We start from the raw sequence: 20,387 nt of genomic DNA, 5'->3' as shown, positions 1-20,387 counted from the left end.
CTTGCAGTGTACATGAGTCTTTGCAAAGTTCAAAAGAAGAAAGGCAAGTCTCTGCACTGAGGGGCAGATTATATGATCTTTCCAGCAGAGGTGGTATGTATGTATGTATGTATGTATGTATGTATGTATGTATGTATGTATGTAAAACTGTTTATCTCCTACCTTTCCTTGGAATCTGAGGCAACTTAACAATCCATCTAAAAATAAAAATGGCACCCCACAAATAAAATGAGAGTCACTGAGGGGTGGCAGTTGCAATGTTGGACTGGAGACTAGGGAGCTCCAGGTTCTAGTCCCCACTCAGCCATGAAGATCTCTGGGTGAATTTGGACCAGTCACAGACTCGGCCTAAGCAACTTCACGGAGCTGTTGTGAGGATAACATGGAGAGAGGGATGACCACATGAGCCTCCTGGGGTTCCTGGCAAAAGGCAGGATATAGAATAATAGTGAGATGTTTTCCTTTGGGGGGAAAAAAGGAGCTTCCAGCAGAAGTAAAAGCTATCTTAGAACCCATGATCTTCTGAGGGGAAATTTGTTCAATGGGGCCCTGAAAAGTTGTTTATGGTAGTGGTGGAGCGGAGAGAAGAGAGCTTTATTTGGAAGGATAAGGGTGCTGAATAAAAGCAAGCTGAGCTGCATGTTCTGAGGGGGTGTTCTGTGTAGAATGATCATCAGGGAGAATGGGTGGAGTCAATCGTTCGTTATTACTACAGTCTGCTGTTAAAGAAGATATGTTTTGTTTCTGTTTAGGAGCACAAGCTGTCAGAGGCTTTATTAAAACAAGCAACTGCCTGGAGGGGACTCCAGCAGCAGAATTCCTTGCACAGCCAGCTCTGTCTGACCTCTCCCAACACATTGCACATATTTATAGTACTCATGCACAAAAAAAAAAAAGCTTGTGATGCAGCGCATAAAATCCGGAAGGGGTGGTCTTGATGGAAAACATGTTTACTAGCTGTTCACAAATTCTCTTTAAGCAGCAGCTCCGAGCAATTTCTTGAAGCAGAAGCCATTTTCAGAGCAACAGTTATCCCACAACACCCACAGCTGGAGTATTGTGTTAGATTCTGGGCCCCTCATTACAAGAGGGAAATAGCGAGGTTGTAATCGGTGCAGCAAAGGGCCACAAGGATGGTGGCTGGATTGCAGGGGAAGCTGTATGAGGCAAGACTGAGGGAACTGGGTCTCTTCAGCCTGGAGAAGAGACTCGGGGAACTGCTAGCAACATATAGGTATGAGGGGGTGTCCCACAGAGGTGGGTTGTGATCTTTTTCCCCTGTGGAGGAGGGCAGAACACGTTCCAGTGGAGCAGAGCTCAGGCAATCAAGATTCAAGGTGGATGCCAGGAAGTACTTCCTGATGGTTAGGACCCCTAGGGCATGGGATGGGCTTCCATGGGAGGTGGTGTGGTTGAAGCCCCATCAGTGAGAGAGTTTAAGGACAGGCTAGACATGCACATGGTAGGCATGTCATGAGTCATGCTGGCTGGAGCTGGGGGTCAGACTAGATGGCCTGGGAGGCCCCTTCTGATTCACTCTGTTTCTGTTCCCAGCACCCTCTGTACATTTTTACAAGGTTAATATTAGCAAAACTAGGTCTTTGGGTTTAAACATAAAAGTCTCCTCCTCCACTGCTTTCTACCCAGGCATTCTTGTTTGTCAAAGCTTGGACCTGAGTAATCCTTTTCTCAGCAAGAAAATTTCTGTGTGTATGTGTCTTTTCCCCAGTTTCTACAGTGAAGTGTAATGCAGAGGAATATGTTGCTCAAGCCATGGCGGACGTGAGCAGAAATCAGAACTCTAGATGCTTTGAACTTCAACTTTCATAAACACCAGTCAGTGTGGCCAGTGGTCAGCAATGCTGGGAGTTGGAGATAAAAAACATCTGGGAATCTTTCTGTTTGCTCCCAGGCTAGACAATTAGGTCTCCTTGACACAGGTTGGCTTTGTACCCTTGCATGTTCAAGGATGCACATTCCCCCTTTGTGCAGTTTACTTGTACAGGGACCAATACAGTCCTGCAGTATGGATTGGTCCCCTGTTCACAGTGGGCAAAGAGGCATCCAGCACCACCTCCTGATCACCAGAATCTCCTCTAGGAGAAGGAAGGCAAACCTGGTTCTTGGCTTGCTTCTTGACATCCAGCCGTTTTTTCCCCCTTTCCCTTGCAGACCAAACAGAAGAAAGAACCAAGCAAAGTTGAGCTCCTACATGCGATTTGGATGCTGCAGGGTAGCTCAGGTCATGGCTGTGAAGCCAGCTCCAATTTCCTGGGAATGTAGATGCCAGACTTACATGTATGCCAGGGAAATAGCTTTCTTTCTCTTGCATTAGTCTTGGATAAGTGTGTGGGCCTCTTGAGGGAGATGGAGATGCATTCAGATATACGGCAAATGCCTCTACTAAATTAAACCTGAAGCAGCTCACAGCTTATTTCTTAAATTCTCTATGAAGGCAGCTTCTAACAAACTACAAGTGGAGCTGCTTCATACTGAAACATGGTGGAAGCTGGTGATTCCTGCATTGCTGGAGCATTGTATCCATTGCAGGTTTTAATCTGAACTCTTAGGGAGCTATCCATAGTGCTGAAGTCCCGCCCCCAAATCACTGGCCCCATAGATTGCTCATTTGCAGTTCAAACTGAGACTTGGAGTGGATACACCAACCCATTAACATTTGAGCCCCCAGCCTTGGCCGATCAGGTCATTGATCCATCTAGCCCAGCCCTGTTGACCTGCTGGCAGTGACTCTTCCAGACTTGAGGCTGAGAAAGGTATTTCCTGGCCTTGTAGCCTGAGGTCCAATTAACTGGAGATACTGAGGACTTGAGTAGGGACCTTTGGGTGATGTGCTTGCTTTAGCACTGAGTTGTGGATCTTCCCATAAGCATGGGGGTTAAAGCAAGAGGATCAAGTGGTATAGCTCTAGGCGAGGGTTGTTAAATCCATGGCCATCCTACCGTTCCTCACCACTGGCTATGCTAGTAAGGGCTGATGGGAGCTGCAGTCAACATTCCAAGGGCCAAGTGATTCTGACTCAAAACAGTTTTCCTTCCTCCTCCACCTTTTCTAAAGCAGGACGCAGAGAAGAAAGCTTGGGAAGATACATAGGAGAGGATTTTTGTGTGGCTGGACTGCAAGCTGAATCCTGGGTCTTGACAGAAATCCCTGGGCTGAGCAGGTGCCCAGAGACAGCATGGCTCCTTCATCTTTAGAGTAGCGGCCAACTTGTGGTCCTTTGGGTCTTGACCTACTAGTCCCATCTTCCCTTGCTATTATTGGCTGTGCTGGCTAGGGCTAGTGGGAGTTGAAGGCTACAAGTTGCCTACTTCTATGATAGCCACAGATCGCAGCTGAAAACCACCTGGCGGCACCTGCTGTCTGTCACTGCTGCTGCAACTGGATTACCAGAGCTCAGGGATTTGTGTGACAGCACTTGCTTAGAAGAGGTACACTTGGTTGATCTAAACAGGGGCTGATGCACCTGCTGTGATTAATTCTTGCTCACACATTTATGATCTTACTGATTTGTAAGGGAACCTGATGTTCCAAAAGGCCTTGGGGGTGTATACATATGAAGCTACAGTACATAGAACACAATTTCTAAACAAGAGGATATGAAATAAACTAACCGCCCAAAAAGCTCAGGTGATTAAGCATCTAAACAAGCTAGGCTAAAAAGCTGCAAGCTGCTGAAGGCTTCCTGGCATCCAGCAGATCAGAACTGTGACCCAGCAGAAGAGCCCGACTGCTGTCCTGCTATTTTATTTTAATATATGATTTAAGCCACTCAACTACAAAAGTTCTGCAGGTGGATTGAAACTACATACAGTTTCCAGGTTACGAACAAGTTCTGTTCCTGAGAAGATGGATTCTCATCTTTACGTTGACTGTGTATGTAAGTCAGATCATGTATGGCAAGCCCTCCACATTTTAGTGGGTTTAGAGCACAGGACCCCTGTGAAAGTGGAAAAACTGCAAATAACCCCTCCCTCCCCCCCCCCCACCCCCCCCCCCCCTCACCAGGGCAGGAAGGTATGCTTTGGAGGCCTCCCTCTCTGCCTTCTTTGTCTCTATGGTGATGCTTTGAAGGTCCCTTCTTTCCCCTTTCACTTCCCCTCTCTCTATGGTGATGCTTTGGAGGCCCTCCTTCTCTCTCATTTCACTTCCTCCCTCTATAATGCTGATGATTTTCTGCAGTAGGCCTTAACTCAGAATTTTAAATTAATAGGCTTTATTGGCCATTTGTTCATAAGTGGGATGTTCATAACCTGGGGACTGCCTGTACAACAGTATCACACAATCTGTTAAAATACAGTGTGTCATTTTTTAGGTAACCCAATACAAAAAGCTCAGGAATGATACAAATATATAAGGGTCACCAAAATCTAGAATACAAAATGGCTGGGAGAAAAGAGATGCCATTGCTCAGTGCTGGACCACTAACCATGAGGTGCCAAGCCAAGCACTTTGAGAAGGGCAATCCCTAGGCAGGTATCACAGCTGAGAAGACTTCATAGGGCCACCTTCCTTGAGTAGAGATACCCAGAGGGAGGACCTCTGAATATGACCTAAGGGTCTGAGCAGGTACATCTGGAGGAGAAATTCTGCAGGTAAGGCCTCTTAAAGAAGCAGCTCTGGGAACAAATGGTGCTGTGGAGTGAGCAAGAAATGTTGCTCTAACAGTTTAAACGTGGCTTTCACTCATCCCTCTTGCACTGCTTGATGTGTGCAAAAGTGCACGAACTGGCTGTCTTCTATGGCTGAGTTATTGTGTGGGTGTCAGATGACCTGCATGGAGCTGTAAGCTGCACTTCAAGATTCTGTTCTCTTCTCAAGTATCCATTTAACAAAGACCTTAATCCTCCAAGGTGTGGGAAACCTATGCCAAGCCCTGAACAGCTGGAGGATTTTCCCCCTCGGACTCTGAACAAGCAAATTACTCCTGGACCTGGAATGAAAATGGAAAATCTTTGCTAGCACTGGAAAGAAATCTAGAAACCACACCATGAGCAAGAGAAAGTGAGGCCAGCCTACACCAGCTCAAGTAAAGCATAAGGTTCTTGCTCTTTACAGCCAAGCTGCAGACTAATTGACCCACTCTCGCCTCCTTTTTCAGGTATTTTAGTGCAGGTGAATGCTTTGCAAGCTTTCTTCTTTTTTTGGTAGAGTTACCACTTGCTGGCAGATAGCCTTTTAATAGATACGCTTTAGCGATGGCAGGCACATGCCAGGCACCAGGTCCTGCAACACATGAGGCGAACGCTGTTTCAGTATCTACTCAGGTAATGCAGTTAACCGCCTAACAGGGTTCATTTACCTGCTCATTTGCCAATGTGATATTTGCCATCCTTTTCCAGGAATGCAGATCGTAACCAATGTCCAAGGGCCCAGCAGATGGTCACATCCTGGATGCATGCCTTGTTGGGTTAAGTCCTCAGGAGGGCAGCATTGGTCTGGGCTTTGAAAGAATCCCTCAATGCTACCAACAATTGCTTAACCAAGCCTGATTAATATTTGCCTGGCACTGAGTTCCAACAAGATGAAGCAAAGACTCCCAAGCATCTGGCCCAGAAAAAGCCAGCTAGAGCAGTTTTGGGTGCTGGAAATCTGAAGGGAGCTTCTGTGAAGCATCTGTGTCCAGGAAAAAAAGAGAGAGTAGTTGGAAATAGTTGTGACAGAGACAAATGCTCCTGCTTGCCCAGCTCAATTTTTCCACTGAGACTCTGGTACCTTGAATATGCAAAAGGGTGTGTTTTGCCCCCACTGTCTGCATGGTTTTAAGGGACTGGATGGGGCATCTGCTTCCTAAGGTAGGCTTTCCAACCAACCTTGGTTTTTAAAAAGCTAAGAAAAAAGTTTTGTTTAACATTTCTCTCGATTTAAACAAACAATCATGATTGGATGTGGTAAAGAATTCAGCAGTGGCTGTTTCAGCACAAGTGTTTAAGGTTAGGCTTGCCAAAAGCCGGAGATGTGCTCACTGAGTTGCATGTATGTATGTATGTATTTCCCTGCTATGCTTGAGATGCCTACCCGCCATTTAGTGTGTGATCAAACTAAGTTGCAGCTAAGTAAGTAAATAAAATTGCATATCCCCTCCCTGCATTTAGGCCCTTCTAACTGCCTTAATCCAAGTCACATAAAGTCAGTTTTTCTGACATTATGTCTAGGCAGGGCCCAGCTCTGAGACCCCATCGGTGTGGGTGTTCAAGGATAGGCTGGACGTCCACATGGTGGGCATGTCGTGAGCGGAGCCAGCTGGTGCCGGAGGTCAGACTAGATGGCCCAGGAGGCCCCTTCTGCCTCGCTCTGTTTTCTATGTTTCTAAGTCATCCCAGAGCCCAAATATTGTCCCGTAGTGGCTGGGGTCAATGCTTTCTCCATCTTCTGTTGTCACCTGGCTGTAGCCATTCCATCCAGCTGCAGCAAAGAGAGACAGGAGACAGAGCCATTCTGTCAGTCCGATTGAAACATCAGCTCCACTGGGCTTTCCCTCTCCTTGGACCATTTCCCTTCCAGCTGGTCACTTTCAGGACCCACTGCTTAAGATTTAAGAGGAGGTGCTCAGGTTTTCTGTTTGTCCTCATGCTTTTGCATATTGCATTTAAGCTTCCAGGCAGGGGCTGTTGTCTTATATGGGCAAGCCAGGCAAAATAGCTTTTAAAAGGTGGCTGGGGGTGGGGGGTAGCTAGTGTGCAGCACATGCTGCCAGAAAAAGTTGGATTAGCGCTAGAGAGTTGTAACTCAGTCCATTTTGTTTGTTCTTCATTTAAGTTTGACCTAGTTGCTGCTCAGTTGTCTCTGCAGAGTGGTAAGAAGGTTGATTTTAGCTTATGAAGAAGTAAAATTTGACCTAGTTATTGCTCTGAAGTGGCTTGTCACTGATTTTCAGTAGGGAATCAGCCATTGTTTTTGTTGCTGCTGTTGCCCCCATCTAGAGTTTGGTGGGGTCTTGGGAGTGGGCACGCGGCCAGGAGGTGGCTGAGAACTCCAAAGTGGGGGCTAGTCGTGGTCCCTGGACCTGACGAGGTTGCCTGCCCTTGCTCTAAACACACAGCGGCATCAGCCACCTTCCCTTCTCTCTGGGTGCTGCTTGAAGGAAATGCATGCACACGATTGCATGGCAGGTCCAGCTCTGTTGGCATCTCCTGCTGAGAACTCTCTACTCCCCCATCTGGTGCCGTCCCGATATTCCAACCACAGACCCCCATCACCCCCAGCCGGTACGTGCCAATGTCTGGGGATGATGGGTGCTGCTGTCCGAGATGTGCGGAGATCGCCGGGCTGGGAAAGGTGAGTCCACAAGCAGCGGCTCTCCCAGGTTCCAGGCAGGGTCCTTTCCCAGATTTTGAAAACTCGTCTTGACGGGGTGGCCCAGCGAGACCTTTTGCATGAACAGCAAGTTGCTTGCTGTCCTCTCCGAGGTCTCAGGTACAGCCCTGCCAAGCAACCTCCTTCAGCTGGAGAGGCAAGGGCTGGATGGAGGGGCTCTGCTTTTACCACTTCTGTATCTTTCAGTTCTAAAACAATTCAGCACTGGGAGAGAATTCATTTCCAGTTACAGCAACGCAGCAGAATAGTCTTGACCACTGAGCGTGCCAGCCCTCGGCTTTCTGCCCCTTGTTTAACAATTTGCCCGCAGCCACACATAGCCAGCGAGAGCAGCAGGCGCAGAGCCTCTGGCCCAGCAAAGGGGCCGCACTGCAGTGCGACTCCTCTCTCACTATCATCTACTCTGGCTGGGCCTGGTGGGGCTTCAGCACTCACAGCCATGGCACCGCCCCGATTCCTGAGGCTTCAGGATAGATCCAATGCTTTTGACTTGGGTCAAAAGAAGAAGTGAGACTCCCACCATGGCTGACTGCACCCTTCGCCTATTAACCCATCTGCAGCTGTCTTTGAAATGTTAAACAAATCAAACTGCCTACAGCTTAAAATGTGTGTTGAAAACACCACTATCCAGCTGACTCAAAATGCCTCTCTTGGTGTCCTCCTTTCCTGAGTTGCCTTGTGCAGTGCCAAAGCACTGGCCTACTTCACATCCTGTCCCCTGCCCTACCTAGCAGCAGTTGTTCACGGCCTCAGGCACGGGCTTCTCACATTTGCCCAAGGTCCTTTCTAATGGAGGCTCTGAGGACCGTGCCTGCAACATTCTCTACTTCAAATATATTCTTGGCTTCTGAGCTACGGCCTTTTCCCTAAAAGTTTTTTGACATGGAATGCAGATGGTCCGAAAGCACTCCTAGCATGGAATTGCATGGGTTTCTCACACAACAACTGCAAATTCAGCAACAAGAGATGTCTTGATGGAGGTCAGTCACTTGGCAGTCCTGTGCCTGGCAGATGTCAGTGCTCTCCAGCTTCTATCAGTCCCAGGAATGTGGCTGACAGATTATAGGGGTTGTAGTTTACCAGCGTGAGGGTACCCATTGGCCTCCCCTCATTCCCTTTCAATGGATGGCCATTCGACCATTCATCTGCCATATCCTGGTTCACACAGGTACACACACCACCCCCTTGACCTCCGTATGCTTAGTGACAGCCGAATGTGTCAACTGGTCAGAGTTGGAAACCATGTCATGTAGGATGATGCAAGCTGGGATAAAGTTCTCTCTGTTGTGTTGTACTTACGACTCCATTGCACACATAGGGACCGACACTTCTTGCTGTCGCCAAGAGATCATAAAATCATAGAACAATTGAGTTGGAAGGGGCCTCTGAGGCCATCGGGTCCAACCACCTTTCAGTGCAGCACCCCCAAGTTAAACCGTCCCTCTCAGGTGTCTGTCCAGGCATGTCTTGCAGTTGGCCTGCAGCCTTGATGTGTACAGAGATGAAGTGTAACACAACCAAGTCCACGCAACCCTGGACATGAACACTTGGGAGTAAATCTCAGGAATGGAGGGGGACTTGCCTCTGGGTCAACATGCCTGGGACTGGGCTGTATCTTGAAGGCTGGCTCAGGATTGTGGGATTTATAGTCCAGCATCAGGCTCGTAAGGCTGCTGGTTGAATGCAGCTGTGTGGAATACTGACTTCCTCTTGTAATGGATGAATGCTCATAACAGCTTTGGACTGAAATGACATCTACTTTAGGCAAAGTCATCCGAGGCCTTCAGTGAAGTAAATGAGCTATCAATCACTATTTTATCCTGCTTCTAATTTTTATTGCCTTCTAAAAACGGTGGTTCCCCACAATACAATCCAGCTGGAGGTGGTGGCAATGGAAAAGTCAAGCGCTTGAGTTATTTATTTATTTGCTCAAGAAAATGTGGTACAAGCATAGAGCAAACAGATCCCTTTCTGCCCTTCCTTCACACTAGGGCCTGTCACACCAAAGGTGGGTGGAAGAGGACCCCCATTTGCCTAAAATGTGCACTGCTGGTTTATAGTGGGGGCTATAAATGTTAGAATCAGTTGCCCTCATTTCAGCAGAAAGGTCATGGGGTGGAAGGCCATGGCCACATCTTCCATGGGTGCCTTGCTCACTCGGCTGCCCAGAGAGCTGCAGAGCGGGCAACATCAAGGCCCTTTTGATCTTTATCTGCAAACCAAATCTGGACAAGGCCGCCTGTAAGCGAAGGACATCTTCGAAACAGGACAGCCCTTCCAAAGAGGGCTGCCGTTGGAGAAAGAGGACATGGGGCCACCCAACCTGCCCCAGTGGGTCTCTCTGTGGCCCTTCCTCAGCTCAGCTCCTGGTGTCCACCTCCCTTCTCGTGAGCACCTTCTGCTTCTTAGAACCCTTTCTACTCCAGCGCAGCCAAGACTTGGTGCTGCCTGAGGTGAGGAGGAACACGGTTCCTTTTCTCTAAATGGGACTTGGCCTGGACAGCCTTTCAAACAGAGGGCGCCTTCCCTTTGAGGAGTGCCATCCGCAAAGTCGGACACAGGCCACCCTACTTCAAGCTGTCGTCAAGTCAGGCAAGGCATTCTGGTGGCTGCTTCCCTGCTTTCCTATGGAAAGTGGCCAATGCTTCGTGCTGCCCTGCCCTGCCCAGCCACATCCTTCGTTGCTCAAAAACCGCATTGGCTCCAGGCCTCTCCTGACAGAAAACGCCTGTGATTTTAGGGCATGTCATCTTTCCCTGAAATCCGGGAGATTCTTGAAAGACAGACGGGGAGAGGGAGGGAGAGAGAGAGAGAGATCATCTGATTTGAATTATACTGCCTTTTGAATTTGCCTAGATGCACTTGCCACATCTTTCCCTGGTTCTAGACAGAAGCTCACCTTCTCGGAGGCCAGTTTGGACTGAATCATTCTCACAAAAACTGGAAGTATTCCTGACTAGTTTCTTTTTCTTTTTTAAATTAAGTTTATTTTTGTCTGGCCCCATAGTTGAAGCTTCTCTGGGTGGTGTACAACATCTGAAGAATATTCATGTCACTCCTCAGCCCAAGAAGCTCCCAGCGTGGCTTCCGTATAATCAGTTAAGCGAGACAGCTTCTGCCCGCAAGCTGACCATCGGAAAGGGCAGGGCACGCGAGGAGAAAGGCATGGCGAGGATATTTGGGGTCCTGCATTTGGGACTGTCCTTAGCGCAACCTGCTGGAAGGGCTGCTGCTGGCAAGAGAGCAGAGTTGCATCCAGAAATGAGCCTCCGCTGCGGCTCAGGAGCCCTCCAGGGGCGTGGCATTCGCTTGTCCGGTTGCAGGCACTTTGCCCTCGCCCCGATATCATGGCACCAAGCAGCTCATGCACGTTCCACAGTTATGTGGCAATGCTTACTGATGGCTCCAAGGCCCAGGCCCACATGTGGGAGCAGAACGTGTCCAGGGGCACCAAACCGTATCAAGAAACTTGTGGAACTATTTGTCTTTCTCTCGTCGTCTTGCTGGCCTTGCATTGCATTCAAATGCAATGGGCTCGGGGAAAATCAGACAGACAAGAGCATCATCATTCTTTCCAAAAGTAAAGTTTGTGACCATGTGCCAATCTGTTTGGAAGCAAAACGGAAACATGGATAAATGCCACTGGGGGCTTGGCGTGTCTGGGGGAATCCTAAGATACTCAGGAGTACGTTTCCTTTACAATAAACCGACCCTCAAAATGTGCAATTAAACCAAAGACAGGGGTGACTGCCCATAGCTCCTGCCGGCGAGGCACGATGCAAGGTGGGTCCTACCACTGGGAGGTGGGGGCAGCTGCCTCGGGTAAATGCCAGGGGGTGGACAGTGGTGGCAAGACGGTGAAGGAGGGGGCTGCAGGGGTCACACAGCCTGCCCCGCGTCCCCTTTCCCCCACGCCGCAAAGATAGCTGGTTGTGCAGTGCAGGATGCAGCCCCATCTTGTGAGCAGTGTTACCCTCACCAGCCATTCCAGGGGGCTGAGCTGCTCTTTACACCAACGTGGCCAAAAGATGTTATTTGCACCCCTTCTCTTCCCATTCCTTTCTCCTTGTGGTTGGCAGTTCTAGTCCCCACTCTGCTGTGAAACTCACTGGGTGACTCTGGGCCAGTCAAAGACTCTCCTCCTAGGCTACCTCACAAGATTGTTGTTGTGAGGACAGAATGGTGAGGAGGAGAACCTTGCAAGCCATCTTGGGTTCCTTGTAAAAGGAAGAAAGGCAAGATATAAATGAAATATAAAATGAGCAGCAGCAGTAGCAACAGCAGCAATATATATAAGCCCTCCTGGGAAGCTTTCTTGGCATGCAAATGTTTCAGGTAATAACTAAAGGAATATTCAGCTACAAGACCAGTTGCTTTCTGTGGGTGGCATCAGGAGGGTCAAGTGGCGACCATCCTGTCCTCCTCAGGCAGCAGTGAGCCCTGCAGCAACCCAGTTTCCATTTGCTTTGTGGACTTCCAGCAGCTGCCCAGTGGCTCCCACCAGTTCAACTGCCCTCCACCATTTTCCAGAAAGCTGCTCCCTCCCATTGCCAGGAGGATGGTAGAGCAGCGAGGCTGAGATGCGAGGCTGTCCCAGACCAGCGCTGCAAGTCCGCAAGTGCTCCTGATGGGCTGGCAGGCTGTGGTGGGTGCACCTGCCAAGAAGAAACTGAGCTGGAGCAGAAGGAAGGAGAGGGGGCTGCTCCACAATCACGTGAGGCTTCGGCATCGGACCTGGCCACCAGTGAGAGAGATCCCACAATTGTCCTCCCATGTTAGAAGAAAGGCGGGGAAACCTCCCCGCTTGCGCCAACTGGCTGCCCCTTCTTTTCTCGGCCGCAGAACAGAACAGAGGGCTCCCACGCCTCTTAGTGAAGCAGAGCCAAGTTCTGGTGCATCACATTGCTGCACATTTGAGGGGCTTGGCTGCCGCCCATACCCATCATACCATACGGGTAGTCCCACATGTGTCCCCTTTTGGTGATTCACGCTAGTGGCGTCTGCAATGGTACCTGCCAATGAGAGAGGGTTTAAAAAAAGAAAAAAGAAACAGAATAGGAACCAGGCAGTGTTCCACTGATCGTTAAACATGTTGCTCAATTTTCCATGTTCCTTAAATGCTTGCCAACGTTTCCTGCAGATCCGGCCATTTCATTTGCACCATGCAGGCTAGCTTCATTTGGGGGCGAAGGCATTTATTTCCATGCTTTTAAAAACATTTTAAACCATGTAATTGGCTGAGTTTTCTCTTTTAAAGACTCGGAACTTAATGCTGGGGAAAGAAAATGGGATGCATGAACTGAATGGAAACTTACCGGAGGTCAGATTAGATGGCCCAGGAGGCCCCTTCTGACTCGCGCTGTTTTCTATGTTTCTATGTTATCCTCTTTCTCCCTAAGCTAGTTAACCTGCATCAGGTTGTACCACTTCAGGCAAGAGACGGAGACTCAAGTGATGGAATACTCTTACCTATTAAAAACAACTGTATGTAGCAAGCTAGCTTATCAGGGAGAAGGTTCTAATCTTAGCTTTCTTCATCACATGCTACTTTTCTGTGGCATGGAGGGATAGTCCATCATGTTAGATCCTTCACTCCTACAGATTGAAGTAGTATACCCCAGACACAGGTTTACCACCTCAGAGAGAATTAGGATTTAACAGATGGATGCTTGGAAGATCATCTGGTATGTGACTCAATATGGCCAGGACACAGCTGGGCCATAAAACCTCTCCCTACCAGCCTACCAAGGGAAGAATAGTTCTCTTTCTCCAGCATTCACAAAAAAGCTGTTTTGTAAGTCTTTGGCTTTAGAGCCATGTATGGTGTGATAAAAATGGCTTTTTAGCGTTTTTTTAAAGAGGCATTTTGCCCTGTTGACCATGTGCTGTTCTGAAGGCATGCTCTCTTGACAGCAGCAGTCTGGGTGCTTTGGCCTGCCAGAAACATCTTTTGAGACTCTCTTTTGGATGCTACTGACCACAGCAGCACAATGGGTGACCACCAGGGAGGTGGTGGTCCTTGCAAAGACCCCATGTGCAAAATGGTCTTCCCAGAGACATCTCCCCTGCATCTTCACTGTCTGTGTTCAGAAGCCCAGCTAAGCCAGTCCTCTTCAGCAGGCTTTTGTTTGCTTATCTGCTGCTGTGATGAGGAACTGGCTCTGTGGCTTGTTTCAGGGTGCAATCCTAAGGGGATGATCCTACGCGAGGCAGGGGGCTGAGGCTGTCTCTGTGCAGTTCTTCCCACCATGCAAGATGCTCAGAGACCAGTTTCAGTCTCAGAGTGGGAGGGAAGGGGGGCAAGGTGCTGCCAGGATCCCCCTTCCCTGCCTGCCCCCCCCCGAATGCCCCCAAACCGCCTTTGCAGCACTTCAGAAGCAGCTGGTGGGGTCCGCTCTAGGCCAGCTGCAAGGGGACGGGGGCCACTCCAGCACAGAATCCCTGCTCTGATGGTGGGGCTGCTTCCCATGTCAGAGCTTCAACACGTTCACATTCCCACTGTTCTGCTTATTGTTCTGGTGGTTGTTTTATTGTTTGGGGATTCAGTTTTTTAAATGATCATAAATCAGCCTGAAGAGGTCTGCCAGTGAAGTGGTATACAAACATTTTTTAAAAATTGGTATTCCACAGAAGGAAGAAGAATACTTGCTGATCTGTAAGAAGTTAGCCGAAACCCTCCTATTAACCTAGTATTTTTTAATAAGTTTTATTTGAAAAATTATAATCCTAAAAAAACAAAAAGAAAACTACAAACAACATCCATCATCAAAAACATCGAGCCCGCTAGGTCAGCCTCCACACCCTTCTTTTTCCATTTATGATAACTTAAAAAACATATTTAAATCTATGTGAAGTCCCGTTTCTCTAGCCAATAATAAAAAGAGTCCCAAGTTTGATAGAAGTATTAACCTAGTATTTTTTTTTGCTTCGAGGATCTAAATGGGTATCTTAGGCAGACGGGCAGGTCACATCCCCCCTGTACTGTAGACTTGGAAGGACTGAGGCTCCCTTAAAGCAGCTTTCATTGCCCCTGTACGTGGCTGTCCATGACCAATTTTATCTCCGGCCTGCCAAACCACATCCACCTATGGGTCCATTTCTATGCACATTTTAGAAAGAAAAAAAGCATACAACTCCCAGAATGCCCCAGTCCGCTAGGGCCTGCTGGGCCTGCTGGAAGATCTTTTTCTCTGTTTAAATTTGCATAGGATTGTACTGTTAATAAGTCAACTGCTGAGGTATGATTTTCACTCACCATGCATATGCGGTCAGAAAAGACTAGAGTAGCGTGTCTGAATCTTCAGAATGAAACTGGAAGCTGCCATGGCAGTCGTTCCCCATGGATAAAGAGAGGTGATTTTGGTTCCACCTCTGCAACCCTGCACTGAAACATTGATGTGTCAAGGGTATTGGATGCCACAGCATCTCTAATACGGGTTTAATTACATTGGCCACCTGTGGGAAGCGCAATGCTGCTAACAGGTCTCTCTTCTATCTGCATTGGCAATTCCCAGAGACAGCTTCCTTTCAGGAAGAGGCCATAATTTGGATAAATTCTATGATGGGACACCCTTCAGTATTTAAAGATGCACATGTCCTTTTGCATCCCCTGTCATCTCTTGGGAGCCAAAACAAGGTCAGTGTATTAGCCACACCTCTTGACAACTTTTTGACTAATAGTATAACATTGGAAAGATAAACAGCCACCTGCAATAACGCAATGGGTGGACAATTGAAAGCAACTTCCATTTTTGAACAGTAATGCACTGACAGCTCATGTGGGTAATGGGTACGAGTGCAGGACTGGGACTCAGGCGACCTGGGTTCCAGTCCCCGCTCAGCCATGGGCCACCTGGTGGCTCTGGACCAGTCACAGACTCTCAGCCCAATCTACCTCTCAGGGTTTTTTCTTTCTAAAATGTGCATAGAAATGGACCCATAGGTGGATGTGGTTTGGCAGGCCGGAGATAAAATTGGTCATGGACAGCCACGTACAGGGGCAATGAAAGCTGCTTTAAGGGAGCCTCAGTCCTTCCAAGTCTACAGTACAGGGGGGATGTGACCTGCCCGTCTGCCTAAGATACCCATTTAGATCCTCGAAGCATATGACCTTAGTGGCTTTTGAACTAGCTCTCTCTCTGTCTCTGTCTCTCTATGTTGGCTGGAGCGGATGAGGCTTGAAGGCTAAAACCTTGGAAGGGCCACAAGCTTCTTATGCATGACTAGGTGAAGGAGTTATACCTGCAAACTATATGTGCTGTATTGAATAATGTAGCAGTGCTTGACAAGGAGGAAATGGAGCCATTCAGTAACCTCATACCCCTTGTTCTTTATCTAGGGGATCCTTTAGGCAACACAAAGGCCCTTCCTTATCCTTCCCTTTCTGTCTGTCTCCTGGGCTGAATAAGCTTCTTTCTGACACTGCACCCTGCAACAGGAAGAGCTTTCAGGGGCTCTGACTGCAGGCTGCATTTGACTCGTAAGCCCTTGGATGCTGACCCCAAAGGAACGCAAGGACCAGATCACACTGCAATGCCGATAAGGGTACTTGAAGATAATGTCCTGATCAAAACCCCAAACTGACCAAGTTTGCCTCCTGGCTGCATTTCAGTGCCTTGGGTAGCCAGACTGCATTCCCACAAGCCAAGGAAAGAATATGAAACTGACATTGGCCAACTTGCTGAGAAAGCTGCTGCCTCACAAAGGTTATTTTTGTTTTGAAAACAAATGTGTAACATACATCTCCTTGACTGTAAAGTGTGTTTCAGTGCAATGAGCTATGAGCACATGAATTGGCCCTGTATAAAGGTGTCTCATCCAACGCTGGGGTTGCCATCCTGGGGGCACCAATGTGCCAGCAGAGATGTGTGCTGGTGTTTGCCAGGTCCCCACCCCTCCTGATTCATATTAACATTTTTTAAAAACAAAGTGCCTGTTTTGAGCAGGATAGTTGGCCTGCTGCAAGCAAACCTGTCGCTCTCTAGCACCATCTCCAAGTTCCAAAAGCACTTTGTGTTTTGCAACTCAGACGCCACCCTCAATGTCACCAGCTTAATTTTGGGGGAAGCAGCGGGTTTTGTTTGCATGGGCAAGCCCCACCCCTGACAGCCTTGTAGGGGCTGTCCCACCACATGCTCTCAAAGTTGCAAGGGTGTCCGCTCACCCCAAAGGCCCCCAGCCTATCCCAGTCCATCCCACTCCAATGTCTCAAGGTCTTGAGTGGATTCCCTGTGACCAGAGATCCTTCAGTAAGGATTGTGAGCCTTTCAGTGCAGGAAATCTGCTGGGGGTTCGTATTACTGGTGTGAGCAGGGGCTACCTCCCTCTTGCTCACCCACCTCTTCATTCATGCACCCATCCTTCTGTCATTGCACATTCTCTGCCTCTGTCTCTCTTATTCGCTCCACTCATACATGGTGTGGTGTATAGAGTATTGGACTGGAGACCCAGGAGATCCGCTTGGTCATGAAGCTCATGGGGTGACTCTGGGCCAGTCACTCACTTTCAGCCCACCTACCTCACAGGGTTGTTGTTGCAAGCATAAATTGAGCTATATAAGCCACCTTGGGTTCCTCTTGAGAGGAAAAAAGGTGACACAGGAGTGCAAGATGCGCATCATCACCCTCATAATCACCCAGTGATCCCAGTACTGGTCAGGTCACTGCCAGTGTGATCTTGCCCATACCGGCGTCACTGGAAGTTGGGGAGAGAAACAAGGTGAAACTCTCCCCACCCGCACCCCCACAGTAAGATTACCGTCCCTATGCTGTACCGATTCACGGATCTTCCCCGCATCAATCCACTGAAGGCTGATTAGCTAGGGAAAGGGAGCAGCGCTTCCTTGATATAATGGACCCAAAGTTGCCCATCTGTGCTGAAACTCTACTAGTCAATGATTCTGTGACTTGCATGTGGGGGTCCAGCCTGTCCTCATTATAAGCACCTTAAATTGTGCTGTGTATGTATGTCCTCAGGTATTGCTATGCAGTCCCAAAACCAAGCCTCCATTAGACTCACTCCAGGATACGCACCACCCCATGCACAGGATCTCCCGATCCCTTCAGCAGGCAAGATGCCAGAATAGCAGGTTGGTAGAGGTTGGGGGTAAAGCTGATGGAGTTGCAGCCGAGAGTCATATCTGCATCGTCAACAGTTGTAAGACGACAGGAAAGATGGTCTGCGGACATTTAGACCGGGCTCTGGCAGGTAATGTGATAGCCGCAGGTTGTGATACCTGTGGGACAGGATTGGACAACCGCAACTCCACTAATCCAAGGCTACTGGCCATGCTTCTGGGGCTTGTGGGAGCTGTATCCAAAACATCAGCAGGGTCCCAGGGTGCCTGTCCCTGTCCTCCAATGAGCAGCAGCGAAAAAGTAGCAAATATTTGCTGATGCACTATGATATCCTGCTCAAAATGGTCTCAAAATGGAAACCTAGCCAGGCTCTTTGGTTGAGTTGCCCTACGGAAGGTCTAACGCTTAAGGATACAAAATATTTCACTGGAAGTGGCTATCGGAAGGCCTGCTCATTTGGAATTTGTAGGATTTGAAGCTATGTCAAGAGCATTTTTGGGTTGGCTGCTGGCTGACAGGGAGCGGGGGGGGGGGGGCTTCTATCAGGGATAAATACAGGGTGACCAACACATGATATGTCAGTGCAGCTCAGCCAAAGAACTGAGCTGAGGAGCTGGCATGATCGAGTTTGCTCCGTTCCACTTCAACTAAGAGATGCAAATTTGAAGCAGCTTGGCTACTGTGAGGAGCTGCCCCCTTTCAGCACACAATTTCTTTGCTGAGGGTTTGCAGCGGGCCACTTTCAAAGTTCCGGTATTATTCCAGCCTGAAGCCACCTGGGGCCAGGGTCCCTCAGCGATTGCCATCTCCTGTACCAACTGCCCAGAGGACATTGCCTTGGTGATTCCATATGAACTTTCAGCCTGACTGGAGTCCACCAGGAAGGGCCTTCCATGTGGTGCCTCCACTTCTGTGCACCTCCCTGCTTTGGCTTCCAACAGTACGTTGCTTTGGTCCCTGCTGAAGACACTGCTGTTTTGGAAAACCTTCCTTGCTGACTAGCCACAGTTTTAATAGTAGCCTGTTTTTAATGCATTGCTTTCATTCTTTTATCTGTTTTAGCTTTCAGATAAACTCTCTAGAAATCGAGCAGTACACCAATGCAGAAAATAAAAGTGTTATGTAGGAAACTGCCTTATGGCTGGGGCCAGCACTACCATTGGGAGTTACTTCAAGTGGTGCATGTTAGGAAGCAGCCACGGAAGGACCAGGCTGCATGTGCCATTTTGTGAGCTAAGTGGCTGCCCCAGGGCCTATGGGGACTGCATGGAGACCGCTTCCTGTGCAAGCGCATTCAACTGCCACTCTGGTCAGCTCGGATGGGGAGGCTGGGTGTCCTCTTTGCCTCCAGCAGCAAATTACCCTGGGCCCAGCTAGGCAATTTGCACAGCATGGGGATGGTGCTGAACTGCAGTCTAAACAAGTTGCACCCCCATTGTGTGGATTTAAGCCTGCCGACCATCTGCTAAATGTGTTCACACCTGTCCAGGTTGTGCCTCAGGTATTGTGGACCTCGAATACTTGCAGCCCAATCTAGGCAAGTTTAATAAACAAACAAACTTCTGTACCCAGAAGCAAAGAATCTTTGAATGGCAAATGCTTGGGGGAAGTCGGGTGGGTGCAAGATCATAGCTCTCCATCGGTTTGTGCTTGCAAAATTCCCCGGTTTGCTATCAGGAGACACACTGCTGGAATAGCTCCGACGTGGAAATGTGCCAGTTCCCAACTTACTGGTGGCAACTCACGTCCAAGGGAGAAGGCATTGGTGCATTCTTATCCATGGCTAGCAGGGGAACGCGGGTATTGTTCTCTAGCGCTTTCTTCTGTCTACCATTGCGCAAGATTGTCCCTTAAGCAAGACGATCATTTGCTGTCGTTGAGGGCTAGTAACTTGCGCGGGCATCGGTCCCGGTGCCTCTGATGCAATGAAGCCGTTTCGCCGACCCCTCTGAGGTCCCCGCATTCAATCTCAATGTCGATGCCCCCCACCCCCCAGGACCCCCTGAATCTTCCCCTTCGTCCCCTCGAGCTCCCCCCTTCGGGCCCCCTTCTTTCTCCGCCAGCTGCTTTCCCTCCTCCTCCCGTGCCTCCCAAGCGAAGGAGGCGCGCTTCCTCCCCGCGGAGCCTGCGGCGTGGAGGGCGAGCGACTTGGGCAAGGCCGGGACGCGCGGCCAGGGCGCTCTGGCTGCCGGCGCGCACGGCGGCAGCCAGGCCGGCCGGCCGGCGGGCAGACAAGCTGGCAGGCGGGGAGCTCGTGGGCAGGGGCTTGGCCTTCCTCCTCCCCCCCCTCCCCGCCGCCGCCCCGCCCTCGTCTCCTCCTCCTTCCCTCCCGCCCCGGCGCGCAATGGCGAAGTGAGCCGTGCGGGGATGCGCGGTCAGTGTCCCCGGGCCGGGCAGGAGGAACGGCGGCAGCAGGCAGGCCGGGCGGAGGCAGCGGGCACCCGGCGAGCAGGCGGCCTAGGGCTGCGTCTAGGCGAGCCACGGCAGCACTAGCGGCCGCGAGGGAGGCGGAGGCAGCGGGGGCGGGGGCGCCCGAACAAAGCGCGCTTCCCCGGCACAGCAGGAGGCGGAGCGGGAGGGTCCCCATGGCCGCTGCGCTCTCGCAGGCGCTGCACTTCCCTTCCCCGCCGGGGGACCCCAGCCGGGCCGGTTAGGAGGAGAGGAGCGAGGCCGGGGCGAGGGACGCTGCCCGGGGCGCTGGGCGCTCTGGGGCCGGGGCCGGGGCGCGCGGGTGGGGGTGTCCCAGCTGGAGTTGGGGGGGGGCAGGAGGGGGGGGAGGAGGGGCGGCGGGGAGGAGGCACGGAAAGGGGCGGGGAGAGATCTTTTGGGGGGTCGCCTCAAGCACAAAGGGAGGGGGCAAGCAGGCCTTTTGCTGCAGGGAGGGGCAGCTGGGTGAGGAGACGGGCGCCTCGCTCCGAGAGTGCTTCGGGCGGCTGCGTGCGTGTTTGGGGGTGGGAGTGGTCAGTTAGGGTGCAG

The sequence above is a fragment of the Varanus komodoensis genome, unplaced genomic scaffold, assembly GCF_004798865.1.
Source record: "Varanus komodoensis strain SLA01 unplaced genomic scaffold, ASM479886v1 scaffold46_3, whole genome shotgun sequence".
Classification (NCBI taxonomy): domain Eukaryota; kingdom Metazoa; phylum Chordata; class Lepidosauria; order Squamata; family Varanidae; genus Varanus; species Varanus komodoensis.
The sequence above is the reverse complement of the archived record's forward strand: the minus strand, read 5'-3'. Positions refer to the sequence as shown.